Below are 15,171 nucleotides of genomic sequence, written 5' to 3' on the forward strand. Positions count from 1 at the left end.
TTGAGGATATCAAGGTAAGTGAAGCATCAGTGGAGATACGAGGAAAAGAGGAAAGTTGAAATGGGAAATTAAAATGAAAGACCGAGAAATTTATTTTTTAAAATATTAGGTACAGATGATTGACAATCAATGTCAGAAAAAGTAGCATTCACATAAAACCAAAGGAAAAGGGGACAGAAAGATCATAGAGATAGGTTAAGAGATGGACATGGTAACAAGATGGGCATTGTTGAGAGGACCTGAAAGATGGCAGTTTGGGAAGAGAAAACGACAAAGTTAAAGATGAGACAAGAATGTGAGCAATCTGCAAGAGAAACAGGAGGCAAAGGAGGCTCAAAGTTGATAGATAATGAAGATGGGAGAGTTTGTGAATAAAAGATAAGAGGCTCCTAAGAGAGTAACAGAGTAAGAGCCCAGGACCCAAAGGAGCTCTCCCTGCCATATTTGCCTGTTCCTGAAGGAAATGATGGAAGGAAACGAGGTGTCTCCAAAGATAATAGCTCTGGATCTACACTAGGGATTTTTTTTGTTTTTGTTTTTGTTTTTTTGCCTGTATGCCTTCTGTGCAGTATAAGTTTGCTCAACCAGGAAAACAAATTTACCACAGTGGGAAGGAAGTTCAGAGAGGAAAAAGTACAGAGCATAAGAGAAGAATGTACAAACCCATGGACATATTTCCTATGATTCAACTGCATGACTCAGTTCAGTTTGTGAAATCACGATTCCCATCTGCCCCCACCAATTCATTGCTAAACTACTCCTGGGCCCACTTTTCAGATTACAGCCTCTGAGGTTACAACCACCGTCCCTTTGTCTACTTCAGCTGTGACGCAGCAGCTCTACCTCCTAGATTCCTGAAGAAGCAAGGACCTTTCTTTAACATTTAGACTTACCCTTAGGATTAAATTAAAATATACTTCTAACAGGCACCAGGTAACTTTAATCTACAGTTCCCTATCTGCACACCCTGGTGTCAATATGAAGTAGGACCCCCTCCTCCCTGACAAAACCTCAGAACAAATGTCATAGAGAAGCTCCTGTGCCCTGCTGACTCCTGTTTGCCCTTATGAGTATTTCTATTCTCCTTAATCCCCACTATTTGTATACATGTATTTTTCTTTATCTTCTAGGTTCCTCCTGGTACTTGAATCTTGTCTCTTTAGAAAAGCTTTCTCTTACCTTTAGAGCTCCTAGTTCAGTTCTAATAAGATTTACGTCAATCTCACTGGTAGCTATGACCAGACAATGGTACTTTCTCATCCTAGACCATCACATTCCCTTCTTTTGTTCACCTGTATAATCACAGTATGAAAATCAAGAATTTTCACTGACATCGACCCTCATTTCATATACTGGTAGTTCCTAACTTTGGGGTTTTTTGTAATATTTTTTTTTTTGTTTCCCAATTTCAGCTCCTCACTTTCCCCATGAAATCCTTCCTGAATCGCAGTAAGATTTTAATTAGCCTGTGTTAATTACTTGTGTACTTGTCCTTTAAATTATTTATGTCTTAATTATAAAATATATTTATATAAATTATTATATTTTATATATTTATATTTTATGTAATTATAAAAGCTTGAGAAAATATAGAAACATGTAAATTGAAAGAATAAAGATTACCCACAATCTCACTTCTGGGAAAAAATATATACTGTTTAATTTTGTCATATTCACCACCTTCTAAGAATTCTATTTTCCATAGTTGAGATCAGACTGTATCTTGTTTTACACACCTGGCATTATATTATAAATATTTTCACTTACGATTAAAAAAAGTCTTCCTAAAGTAGATTTTAATGACATCATGGCATTCAATGATATAGAAATGTCATAATATGATCATTCCTTTAATTTTAACCTTCAGGAAGACTCTACTTTTTTGAACACACAAAGCCTAGTTCACAGAAGTGGAATTACTTGATCAGGGAGTACAAACAAATCTAACATTATTGCCACGAATGTCTGATGAGTTTTCTCTCTCACCAACAGCTGAAATCTCCTAGCTTGTCTTTATTGTCTCATACACATGCTTAGTTTCCTGAGGTAGAATGTAAACCCATTGAGGGTAAGGCCTAAGCATCTTTTGCTTCTTGTTTCCCAAAGTGGGGTACCTGGATGACTTTGGTACATGAGATGACTTTGGGTGACATATAGATAATTGTTTTTTTATTTGAGCACTCATGGAAAATATTAGAAAAATATAACTAGCACAGGAAATCTTTGATTTCACAACATTATTGCTCATGAGACATAAAAATCTACTTAAAAGAGGAGTCAATTAAAAACATATTGGCAACAGGTGACACTTGGAGTTCGCCAAAATCATGATAGTAATACATGAATAATTAGTTTGAATAGTGTAGCTGTAGTTCTCAGCCAGAATGTATTAATCACTTTCCTACAAAACAGCCTCAAAGTCAGCACTCTATATTTTTTAACTCTAAAAAATTTTTTTATACTTTCTAATGATTAGGAATATAAAAGAAAGAAAACTAACAAAATTTGAGAACCTATGTGCCTTCCCATTTTATAATTGGCCTGTAGTAAAATATGTCAAAATGAAACCACATATTTTTGGGAAGATATTTCTAAAGAAGGATCTATGATTCTAGTGACCCTTACTTTGTGTCATATTTTTAGTAGACTAAATTGAGGATTTGTAGATTATCTTCTATAACCCAGAGCCTCTTTCATGCCCTACTATCCATATATTAGATGGAACTCCTGGTGGTAAAGTAAAATCTTATAACATTTATACAAACACCTGTCTCGAAGATAGCAGTTCTCAAAACATGGTCTATGGGCCACCTGCTTCTCAATCAGATGCTTGTTAAAAATGCAGATTCTGGGCTCCTCCCCAGAACTAATTAGGTGATCCTGATACATACTGAAAACTAAGAACCACTGCTCAGAAAAGGAAGAGATTAAAGTTTGAGGACTTCTGACCACCTGAAATAAACAGAATTCCTGGAGCCTGGGGAAATCTTTACAAAACAGTGACCAGAAATTATAATACCACAGACCACCTATGACAGTCAATGTGTCACAAATCTGGCAAACACCTCCGTTCATTTACTCACCTAACAAATAGTTATTCAGCTCCCGCTCTGCGGTAGGCACTGCTGTACTAGTGAAAAAGACAGAATTACCAACTTACTAAGGAATTTTTATTATTTTTTTTTTTTTTTTTGCGGAGAAATACACAAAAATAGTGGAAATTAATAGGAAAATAGAATCTGCATAATGGAAATTTTGGTTTCAGCAAGTATTGTGAGAACTTCATATGATCAATAAAATAAGAGGTGTTAATATTAATAGCACCGTAATCAATATAACAGCAATATCTTACTGTTATGAACATTCTGAGTTTAGAAACTTCCCAGGGTGAAGGGTGTTGGCATAAGTTAGCTTCATGCTCAAATGACTAAGGTTCCACTTGCTGTTTCATTGCCTGGGGTCACCGCTACTTTGTTGATTCACATGATAAATATTCTAAGTGAGCTGAGTTTTTAAAAAAATGGTTTCATCTACTTGTTTTCAAAGTACTTTCATTTTATGTCCTAGGCTGAAACCAGGGCACTTTAGAGGTAAGTAAATGCCAACCTTGTGCTTGAAAAATGTTGAAATTCAGTTTTAGAATGCAGATCAGATTTCATTCTCAGAAATGTTAGACTTTTTTCTCCTTCTTAGGAACCTAGTACAAACCCTTGCAGACTGCGGCTCTTCCAACAGCAGCCCACAAGGCATGTGTGCATTCATGTCCTTAGTAAATAACTTTAATTAGAATGATGTAATAGATTTTAGCAGAAAGTGCATTATTCCAAACAGTTTCTTTTTCTAAGCGTGTTCGCTGGCACCTTTTGCTGAAACGAAGGAACTAGCCACCTGCACCTCTAAGTACAATTCATCAGTACAAAGGCTACTCCAACCTGGCTGTTAGAGTTGGAGGGCAATGTTTGCCCAGGTTCACGGCCAGGGTTTTCTCTGGAGCAAAGGAACTGGAGTGAACACTGCGTGCCCCAGCATGCCCTGAAGGTAGGTTTTTGAGGACACCGCTCTTTCGAAGGCAGCTGCTCTTGTCTTTTAATAAAGGATAAGGGAACCGTCACTGACAAATTTTTGTTCTAAACTAAGCCCGGGGCAAAATGTTTGAGGTGTGCTTGGCACCATCTTTTTCTATGGATGAGGAATTTTTTCTATGCAGGAATTGTTTTTAAAAATTTATTTTAAAATTCCCATTATCCATGTTTGACAACCTAGTGAAAATAAATTTTCATTATGAGAAATTCAATATCACATCTGTTACTATGTCACAAAAGGTCAATAATGTTCCCCCTAGATGTGTGAAAAGCCATTTATTAAGCTGTCTTTATGTCAGATATTTTTCAGTGAATATATATTGTCATCAGTCATAAGTATATCAATATGACTGTTACTGACAATAAATGTATTTATTCCCCCATTCACCTATTTTATCACTTCAGTCCTTTGAGAAACAGTAAGATCTGCCCAAGATACACTGAATATATTTAAATAGGTCCAATAAAATCTAAATTCAAAGACTCTAGATTCTGAGCCGTTATCAGAATTGCCCAGAGAGCTTGTTAAACTAAAGATTTCCAGACTTTGTTCCCAGAGTTTCTAGGTCTAGGTCAGAGTGAGGATTTGCAGTCTAATAGATGCTGTTGGTTTGAGAATCACACTTTGAGACCACAGGTCTAAAGGCCTGATAACAGAGGTAAGTGTCCAGAAGGAAAGGAACCCAGTCTTAGGATAGAATAAGGACCTAGTCTTAGTGAGAGGATTCTAGACTTCTGAACAAGGAGGGAGCTAACAAGTTAAAGGGAGTGAAGTGGGAGAGCATCTCTAACACAGGGAGCCTGCCCGAGTTCCAGCAAGTGAAAGGTGCCCAGTGTGGCTGAGATGCAGGACACAGGGTAAAGCATCTCTTAAAAGGAGGCTAAAGAAAAGAGAGACCAAGCAGGGCTTTACCTACCATGATAAGAATTAAGGGGTTTATCCCAAGAGCAATGAGAAAATGTTTAAGGATGTTAAGCAAAGCAGATGATACGATATGTTCTATCTACTCTGCATAGAGTATGAAAAATAGATGGAGGATGTTCAGAAGAGAAATGAAGAGGTTGCTAAATACTTTTTTTCAAATGCAAGGAGAATCAGTGGTCAGTCATGGCAGCATTACAAAAGAGCAAAGTAAGAAGCCTATGTGTCAGGAAAGCTCCTATCTTTAGCTCATGCTCAGGTAGACAATCCTGAGGGTCACTGACCACCTGTTATGTTTCAGACACTCTAGTAACAATCCCAATGTTCTAAGAGGCTGAAAGTCATATCAGTAAAGTAGTTGAAAGACTTCATTAACAGAATAGATAGATTGGTTCTCCATCCCAAAGAAACAGGGGCATCATCAGACTGTGAGGTCAAGGCAGTCATCCTCAACAAGCACAAAAGCCCCAGCTGTTCATGCATAAAAGATGTTATCTTATAGCCAACCTGCTTCTACTTCAGTAATGACTCCTGTTGCATGGAACGACTATGTTTACTTTTCAACTGGCTTAAAAAAAATATCTGCATTAGAAAAACCTGAATGAAAGTTTAACTCATGGAAGGATGAAAAGCAAGACCCCAGTATAAATTAGGCACCAACCTCATTGCTTCATTCCTTCATCTGTATACCCAGCACCACAGCAAATCCAAGCTGCTCCACTTCCAAAATCCAGCCACTTCTCACCGTCCAGTCCAAGCCACCATCATCTCTTGCCTGGACAACTGCAACAGCCTTGTAACTGAGCTATCTGCTTCCATTCCCTGTACCTAAAGTCTATTCTCCCCCAGCGGCCAGACGATCCCTTTACAATGTAAATCACGGCATCTTGCTTGAATCCTTTAAATGTTCCTGTTACCGGAGAGTGGGGTCCTCTCTTGGCGTGTTGTCCAGGTTCTTGATGTCTCAAACAAAGAATAGAGCAAGACACTGAAATACAGTAGAAAAGAAAAGTTTTATTAGAAGGGCAAATACACTTCTAAACGTGGAAGCGGGCCTGAGCAAGAGAAGCGTGGCTCAAAGGCCTGGTAACAAAGACTTCTGGGTTTTTATCCCTTTTTGCTGTGGGTAGTTACTTTTCTCAGAGAAGTGGTCTTTCTTGATTGACAATTAAGATTAACAGGACTCAGTGATTCATCATTTTGCCTTCTTCGCATGTTTGTTCCCAGAATTCAGTCTGTTATAATGATTTTAATGAACTTCTGGGCATACGCATCATATTATAATGATGGTGTAATGAAACTTAGGTGAGGTGAAGGTCATTGGGGTCTTTATTGAGCAAGCGTGAATGGCTGGCTTAAACTGGTACCTAAATATCTGCCTACCGGTTTCTTTGTGAGTTAAAAAAATGTCTCTCGCTCGCTTATGTGGGCGGATTAGGGCAGACCCCCTCTAAGACTGGGTGACCTCAGTGTCTTTGCAGGCAGACCCAGAAACCCCCTAACTAACTTTTTTGCCTACCTCTTTTCTAAGAGCAATGAACCCCTTTATTATTAGTATGGACGTTTAGGGATGGGAGGTCTCTTCTGTATCTGCTTCCTGCTGAGAATGGCCTTAGTTCCTGCCTACAGGGGTTTCATGGAGCTCTTTCCCTTCCTGCCTCAGTCAGGGTAGGGTGTTGGGTTTCCTACTGAAGTGCCACCTCAGTCCCTAGAGAAGGAAAAGATACAAACTCGTTATTTAAATCATACACCTATTAATTTCTATGATTGATTTGCCTATTAAGTGAGTAAAGGGAAACAGGCTTAGTTAATATATTTCTCAAAGAGTAAAAAGAAAAACCTTTGGCTTAAAGTCCCGCCCCCGCCCCAGACTCTAAGGGCCCTGCCTGGTTTAACACCATTTCTGCTTAACAATAAGCTGATAACCCTTATCAATAGCCAAAGGATCTGAGTTGCCAGGGCAATTATCAAGATTTGAGAGAGAAGCCTTTTTTTCTCAAAGAAAGGAGGCAAGAAAACTTAGCTAGGTTTACTAAAAAGATAAACTCTGCAAGAGATTAAAAGATTAAAAATTTTATGAGTGATGTCCAGTCTCAGAATAATTGCCTCCCATCCTTATTCCTTGAACCTATGAATATTTTACATTACATGGCAAAAGGGAATCAAGGTTGCAGATGGACTTAATGTTGCTCATCAGCTGAGATTAAAATAGGGAGGTTATCTGAATGGGCCCAGTGTAATCACAAGGGTCCTTAAATGGAGAAGGTGGGGGACGAGCTGTTTGTAAAGAATCAGTACTGGAGTTTTACTGATGAGAGTGATTCAGTGGCCGTTGCTGGCTTTAAAGGTGGAAAAGGGAGCCAGAAGCCAAGGAATGTGGGCAGGCTCTGGAAACTGGAGAAATCCAAGAAACATATTCTCCCCTAGAACCTTCAGAAAAAAATATAGACCTGCAGACTACTTGATTATAGCTGGTGAGACTCGCCTTCTGACCTACAGAACGATAAGCTAATATGTTTGTGTTTAAAGCCACTATGTTTGTAGTAATTTGTAATAGCAGCAATAGGAAACTAGAACAAAGCTCCTCCCCAGGAGTGCCTGAGGAACAGTGTCCTCCAGTGCCTTACTTCAGTAATAGAGGGGGGGTAGGGAGGAGATTAAGTGTTAGTGAGCCAGTTGTAAGTAACTATTATCGTTTTAATGGGAATGACCACCTATTCCAACCTGCAATCTGCCAGTAGAAAGATTTCCCTTCTCCTAAAAGAATAATATCACATTGATTCTCAGCACCCTATGATCTAAAAGAATGGATCTCAAAGTGTGGTCCCTGGACTAGCAGCATCAGAATCAGCTGGAAAGATGTTAGAAATTCAAATTCTTAGGACCCACCCCAGACTTAATCGGAAACTTTGGGGGAGCTGTTCATAACTTGTGTTTCAACAAGCCCTTCAGGTATTTCTGATGCTCACTCCAGTTTGGAACCACTGATATAACATATATGTATATACCACTGGATTTCATGTTGTCCATACACACAGTGGCACAACATTTTTTTGTAGCTTTCAACAGTATTTTCTTGGGCACTTAATATTTATCTGTTCTCTCCAAAAACAATTGGCTACAACAAGAAACAGATTATTTCATCAAAATGGAAGTAGGTTCAACTCCTGATTTAGGATTAAATAGAAATATTAAAATCAGCACTACATTGTAAATAATGTTAGTGATGCATAACAGGGCAACCCCCTACCCCCCACCACTCCTGAGTGAGAACTCAAGTCCTGCACTGAGAGAAAGTCAGTGAGGGTTCTTGGCTTCGCACAGGAAAGAATTCAAGCACAACTGAGATTAGAAACAAAAGGAAAGTCTGTTAGAAAAGGAATAACGCTCCACAGACAGAGCATGGTCTCCTCTCAAAGACAGACAGTGAGAGAGCTGAGAAGGAGTAAGAGGAACAGAGAGATAGAGAAAAAGACAATGGGGGGGGGGGCAGGCAGAGACAGAGGGAGCAGATAATGAGAGAGAGAGACAAAGAGATCAAGAAAGACAGAGACCCCCGAGTGTGTGGGGAATTCAGTTTATATATCATTCTTAGTTTCTATTTTCCTTCAATGGTATGGGTACGTAGTGTGAAAGGCCTGTGTACTATCTCAGCTTTTGTTCTATAAATTCCCTGAAGAGAATAAAGTTGGGTTTATTTTGCATAGGTTATGATTTGGAGACTCTATTTTCCTTTTATAGTGTGGGTAAATGGTTTGTTACTAATCCTAGCAGGAATCTTTCCTTGTTCTGTACGTTTCCTCATGGTTGGGCCTGTAGGGCTGATCAGCATATTGCAATCTCTGAATATAGCTTGATTTAGCGTTATATTCTCATGCCTCTTCCCTACATTCTTAGGGCTATGAACCAGAGACCATACTTCTCTGTGTTTCAGGTCAAAGAAAGAAGTTAGAGCATGGGCTTCCCTCATTCTTTCTGCCCTGTTTACAAACTGCTTGATCTGCTCCTAGGATATCAGCTGCATGTGATGATGGAAAGCAAGGTCTGATATGGAAGCAGCTCATTGCGGCTGCCAACTGGAATAATAGATTGTGAATTTTTTAAAAATCTTTTTCATAAAATTCTTCAGAAGCCAGACTATAGAGGGAAGGAGAACAGTTGTGTCTCCCCTCATCTGAGGTTATTGGAAAACATGCTATTATGTTGAAATATCAATACTGTTATTTATCTTTATAAAATGATTCTCTTAAAAATCAGATATCATATCAAGAGCACATTTCTAGCTAGTGCTACAAATGCTAGCACCTCAATAAATGATACAACCCTCTTTTGCCTCTCCCTCTCTGTGTCTTAACATCTAGTTACTTATTTCTGAGTAGTGAAAGCCTCTCTCTTAAACAATGGAGTTTTCATAATCGAGAAAATATTTTGGGTGTTTTTCTTTGTTTTGTATCTACTGACTAGTCATCATTTTAAGTTTCTTCTTAATACGGTGAAATTATTTCTTAATCTTTAATCATTTTGCTCTTCTCTGACTTCTTGGAGTTGAGGCCCTGAGAAAAGCTGACACATCCACTAACGGAACGGCTCCAGGGCCATGTTTTACAGGGGTAATTGTGAGAAAATGGCCCCCAAAATATAAAAGTTACAAAATGACTCAAAGCAGCCAGAGGATGGTTAGGAGGTAGAGGTGAGACAAATCTAGTTATATTACTTTATTGCTTGGATTTCTAATAGATTTCATGAAACTCCCAGGTTCTTTTTATTATTGGTTGTCAGCACTGAAGAGGGAATCAGGGTCTAGGCAAGAACTGCTTAGAAGAACACAGCAAACAAATCACAGGCACTGACATCCCAATTAGCAGCAATGATTTATGATACTTTGGCAGAGTTGCTAGAACTGTTAGAAACTAGTCCTTTTCAAAAAGGGCAGACCCTCCAAAGGAAGTCAGGAAGTTAGATGAATTTGTAGTTTCCTGATAATTTAGGGTTTGATTTTTTTTTTTCAGTCATGATAGTCTTTTTCTTCCCAGCTTCTCAGTTTTCAAACTGTAGAACCCAGTCCCTTCATTTGCAATGGAAATTTGAATAACCTACTTTGCTAGCTGGGTCAGGTTTGCATGCAAAGGTAGAAAAGGATTCTTTCCTCATCATTTGAGCCAGGAGATGAGGCCAAAAGCAAAAAAGATCTGGGCTGTAGCTGCTTCTGGAAGAGGGGCTGCAGAAATTTGCAGTTTTAATTCCAGAATTCAAGTTGACAGTAATGAAGGATAAAGTGGGTTAAGAGAATTCTGCTACTGCTTGCAGATGTCAGGAGTATGGAATGATGGTTTATCTTGGCAAATGTCTTAATGATAAGGCTCTACTTAGTCTCTGTTCTCATATTTCCTGGTTCCACCTTTCCCAAAATGTACAGGTGTTTATATTATGTTTTTATTGTAAAATTATGAAAACATTATGAGTTGTTTTAATATAATGTATTATTTATTCACTTATTATATAGCATTTGGGAGGTATACAGAACTATAACACAAAATTTAAAAATCACAGTTTTAATTTTCAGCAAATGATCCATTTGTTACCTTTACATGTTTAATTTATATTTATTTTATTAAAAATACATTAAGGTTTAAATTGTTTTTTGAACCCAACATCAAATCGTTAATCTCATTGCTAAAATTTAACATTATGAACAAAGTCAGTGAGGGGAAAACTAAATGTATAAGAGAGCGAGTTAGCTTTTTCATTCTGCCTCAATCTTTCATCTCTTTGAAGGCACTCTTTCAAATGTCAAACATGGCAACACACACAGCAGAATGTTGTTTCTGATGCTGGTATCACAATGCAATTCTGTGGCAGCCTGAGTTGAAGCCTGAGTATTTTCCAGCAAGTCTCCAAGAGGCAGAAGTAGCACAAACTCAGGAAGCACAGCCACGGCCAAATATGCCTTTGGTGACTGCGTTGGGCTGTTTTTTCCTCTGAGGTTTATTTTGTATTGTGTGGCAGTCTCTGAAGTTTGTGTTGGATTATAGCACAAAACAATATTTTCAGTTTGCCTTTAGTGAATCCAAATTGTAAGAATCACTTAGTAAAGAGTGGGACACGGTTTTTTGGTTTCCAAGAAAGGGATTGGATATCCACTAAATTATGCCATAAATCGTTATTAAAACAAGAGAGATGTAACTCTTATTCCAGCTGATAGTTGACATCCATTCTATCTGTGGTTGCAGGGCAGAACTCACATCTACCCATTATGCTCTTCCGTGTCCATGCGTATTGCATTTTTATAAAATTAAATAAAAATTGTTTCTTCCAGCCAGCTAAAAAGTGTGATTAGATTGAGGAACTCGTTTCTTGCTTAAGTCTATTATTCATGGCAAACATCAGAATGTGGGTAATTCCCATCTGCTGAGCAGCCGTAATTCAGGCCACAAAGTGCAAAGTACACCTAAGTGTTTTGCAGTTAACACTGGATTCACTATTACTCATTAAAATTGAGCTGGGAACCTTAAAGGAACAGGAGCCCTGGGCTTTCTTCTGTGCCCTTCCCCTGCACCTGTCACCCCCATGTTAAGTCCCTTGCTGGATAGCATTCCTCTAGGAGCTGTAATGAATAAATCTGGGTGTCCATCAGCATCTATCAGAGAGATCCCCTCTCTGCACTGCATTGTATAGTGCCAGCCTCTGTCCTGGGGAATCTTATGATTCTGTGTTCATTTAGTTAGAAGTCTAGTTTTTATGGAAGTTTACTATGCTTTAGTTTTGTGAAAACACTATCAAGATTATATACTGTGTGATGTTTTCTAAAAGAATTCAGCTCTTAGAAAATCAATTGATTATATATTACCATAATGTGTATGGAGTGTTTGAGGTTTGTGTCTACTTCGTGGGTACCCCTGTGGTTTCTAGACATCACAGTTTTGTAAACTTAGAAGATTGGATATGGAATCTATCTTTTTTATCACCCATTTTAAAGCTTTGTTAGGGAAACTGAACAGTTGCAAGGCAGTCTGGTCTTGGCTGAGTGGAGAGCTCTTTGGGGGCTGAGAGGAAAAGGTGTGTAGATGCTCTTTTCCCCTTTTTTGAAGGGGATGGAGGTCCATTTGTAACATTTAAGTGGGTCCTAAAAATCTGTTACAGTTACCATTGGAACATCACAGTGTGTATTAAATGGATGTGGATTTTCTGACTAGGTACTGCCTAGATCACATTTTAGCGATTAGCTTTGAATCGCCTAAAGAAGCGGTCCCTAACCTTTTTGACACCAGGGACCCCATGCTTCTATGAGAATCTAATGCCTGATGATCTGAGGTGGAGCTGAGGCAGTGATGCTAGCTAGTGCTGGAGAGGGGCTGCAAGTACAGATTGAAGCTTCTCTCTCTGGCCTGCCACTCACCTCCTGCTGTGCAGCTGATTCCTAACAGGCCACAGACCAGTATCAGTCCATGACTAGGGGTTGAGGATCCCTGCTCTAAATTCTGAAAGGAACTTAGAATAAAAATAGGCAGTAAATAAAAATAGTTTAGATCCTTCAATATTTGCGGCACATTTGATTACCTTTCCATGGAACACAGCCTTGCTCTTGCACCTCTACTCCAGTACTGCTGGGATGGTCCCGCCCAACTTGCTGTATTTTGTCCTGTCCTGAAATCTGTTTTCCATGAACTCCCTAGTGGCCCTTAGCATCACCATGTTATTCTCTTGCCTAGAACCTTCAGTAATTGCCTGCAGGCTTAATTCTAAGCTTCTTTACAACAGTTAGCGAGGTTCCTGTCCACTTCTTCAGCTCATTGCTCACCACTCCCCATTTTACGTGTTATACTCTTAGAGTCCCAGCTGTTTGACTTTTCTCCACAAAAACTATAGAAAGAGCTACATGTTCTTGTTAATGTTTCTTTGCCTGGTAAGCATCCCAAACTCTTCTGTACTGTAAGCAGTAAGTTTGCTATAGGCAACATCTATTCTTCAAAGATCTCAAACACTCTCAGAATATGACAAAGCGCTCTTGATTATGTGCACACAGTGATGATATGAATGAGGAACCATTAGTACAGGTCTTCTGTGAGAGGACATAATTTGAGTCAGTCTGCAAAAGATCTACTTGACAATAGCGATTCAGCTTTTTGTGCCCCTAATGCCAACAAGTCGAGTTAGAATGTTTCAGGCTACATTTTATTCTCAGTTTTGTGTTAGACTTATTGTTTCATCAGGTGTATAAATGAATCATCTTCAAAATTTCTCTGGTAAGGTACATATAATTAAAATGTGATGATGTTATAGATGTCAAATTATAATGTACACTTGAAAATTATATAATTGTATTAACCAATGTTACCCCAATAAACTTAAAAAAAAATGTGATGATGTTTTAATATTTGGAACCCATTCATCATTGCTGTCGTTCACTCAACTTTTTGTTTTTTTGTTTTTTTAATTTATTTAGTTTTTATTTTTCAATTACAGTTGACGTACAACATTATGTTAGTTTCAGGTGTACAACATAGTGTTAAGACATGTGTATAACTCACAAAATGATCACCCTGATAACTCCAGAACCAACCTGACACCATAAATAGTTATTACATTATTATTGATTATATTGCCCATGCTGTACTTTATGTCCCCATGACTATTTTGTAACTGCCAATTTTTTTTCACCTAATTTCTGAATTTTCTTTACCATTTCCTCACTTTATGGCATCATTAACTTACTTAATTTTATCTCAACACTATCTTAACGCTCTACTCTTCTTCCACACTCTTGTGTCCTTCAAAGTGCCGTGAATAGTCAGAGAGATACTGCCTGTGGTGAGAAATGTACGTAAGACTTGGAAAATGTTTCTGTATCTGAATAAAACTTGATTAAATTACCCTGTATTACACATAGTTGATAGATTGGCTGACTTGCTCTATAAAAGGCCAGGTAATACATATTATAAGCTTTGTGGGCCATATGGTTTCTGTCAAGGCCACTCAACTTTGCAGTTATAGCAGCAAAGTAGCCATAGACAATAAGCAAATAAATTACTATGGCTGTATACTAATAAAACTTTATTTACAAAAAACAGATGGCCTGAGACCACAGTTTGCCGCCTCCCTTGGTCATCTGAAACCTTATTTCTGTGAAAGAAAATTTAATCAGGTTTTGTTCAAATACAGACACATTTTCCAAGTAGCTTGTTCCCAGAGAATAATTCTTCTCATTATACATGGTCCTGAGATAAACAATTTTAAGGGTACTTGAACTGTACCTTATCATGCAGTTTTATCAGAAACAGGAGCTGAGGGGATAAGATTATGTAAAAGTTCATTTGCTTTAAAAACGGCTCTCACAGCTCAGCATATCAGGAGTCGCATCCCAAGTGAACCAGCAATTTCTGAATGCTGTCCTGGCACTCAACGATGAGAGCAATAAAAGTGTTTATGCTCTTTATGGGGACTATAAGTTTTAAGAAATAACCCACAGCAATGACTCTAAGGAAACAAAATCGGTGTGCCCAATGACACTTAGAACAGGAGTACTCATTAACAATAAAATTCTAAAGTAACCCAGTCACGGAATGGAATAATATCATGCAGAAATTCTGTAAAAAAATTTTATGCGATGATTATGTGGAGTGTATTGATCCTTGGAAATGTGTACATGAAAAATTAAAAGTAAGAAAAGTTAAATAGAAAAAATATGTTTACATGATATCAAACACGTAAAAATTCACATACATGAATTCTGTTGGTATTCAATAAATATTTATTTTAAATATTATGAGCAAGTCCCTGCTCTAAGCACTGGGAAGAATACAGCAATGAATGAAATAGATCAAAATTCCTGCTCTTATAGAGCCAATAGTCTTATGGAAGGGAGATAGATATTGAGGACCAAAGAGATTGATATATATGGAAATTTAATATCATGAGATTTCTCCCCCACAAAACTGCTTATGTATTTTTTTTTAAAGCTCCCCCCCCCATTTGGTATGTTTTGTTAGAAATAAAAATTCCTCTGATCACTTCGGTCAGTATTTAAGTTCTTACTATGTGCCAGGCCTTCTTCCAGGCACATGGAATCTATAGAGTGAATGAAATATACAAACATGCCTATTCTCATGAGCTACAGTTCAGCAGGGAAGACAGAATACAAGATAATATAAAATATACTCTTAAAATAAG

At 38.0% G+C, this 15,171-nt stretch overlaps 1 protein-coding gene across 7 annotated transcripts in view; it reads left to right on the forward strand.

The window, feature by feature from the left end:
* Positions 1-15,171, forward strand: part of RASSF6 (Ras association domain family member 6) — a 46,157-nt gene that overhangs the window by 10,482 nt on the left and 20,504 nt on the right. The window contains exon 2 of one of the 7 annotated variants that reach the window (XM_016154018.2): positions 3,568-3,590. The exons of 5 other annotated variants lie outside the window; for them this stretch is intronic. The gene's annotated coding sequence lies outside the window, so the exon portion shown is untranslated. One more of the 7 variants, XM_016154019.2, reaches the window with a different exon arrangement.

The sequence above is a fragment of the Rousettus aegyptiacus genome, unplaced genomic scaffold (assembly GCF_014176215.1).
Source record: "Rousettus aegyptiacus isolate mRouAeg1 unplaced genomic scaffold, mRouAeg1.p scaffold_m13_p_10, whole genome shotgun sequence".
Classification (NCBI taxonomy): domain Eukaryota; kingdom Metazoa; phylum Chordata; class Mammalia; order Chiroptera; family Pteropodidae; genus Rousettus; species Rousettus aegyptiacus.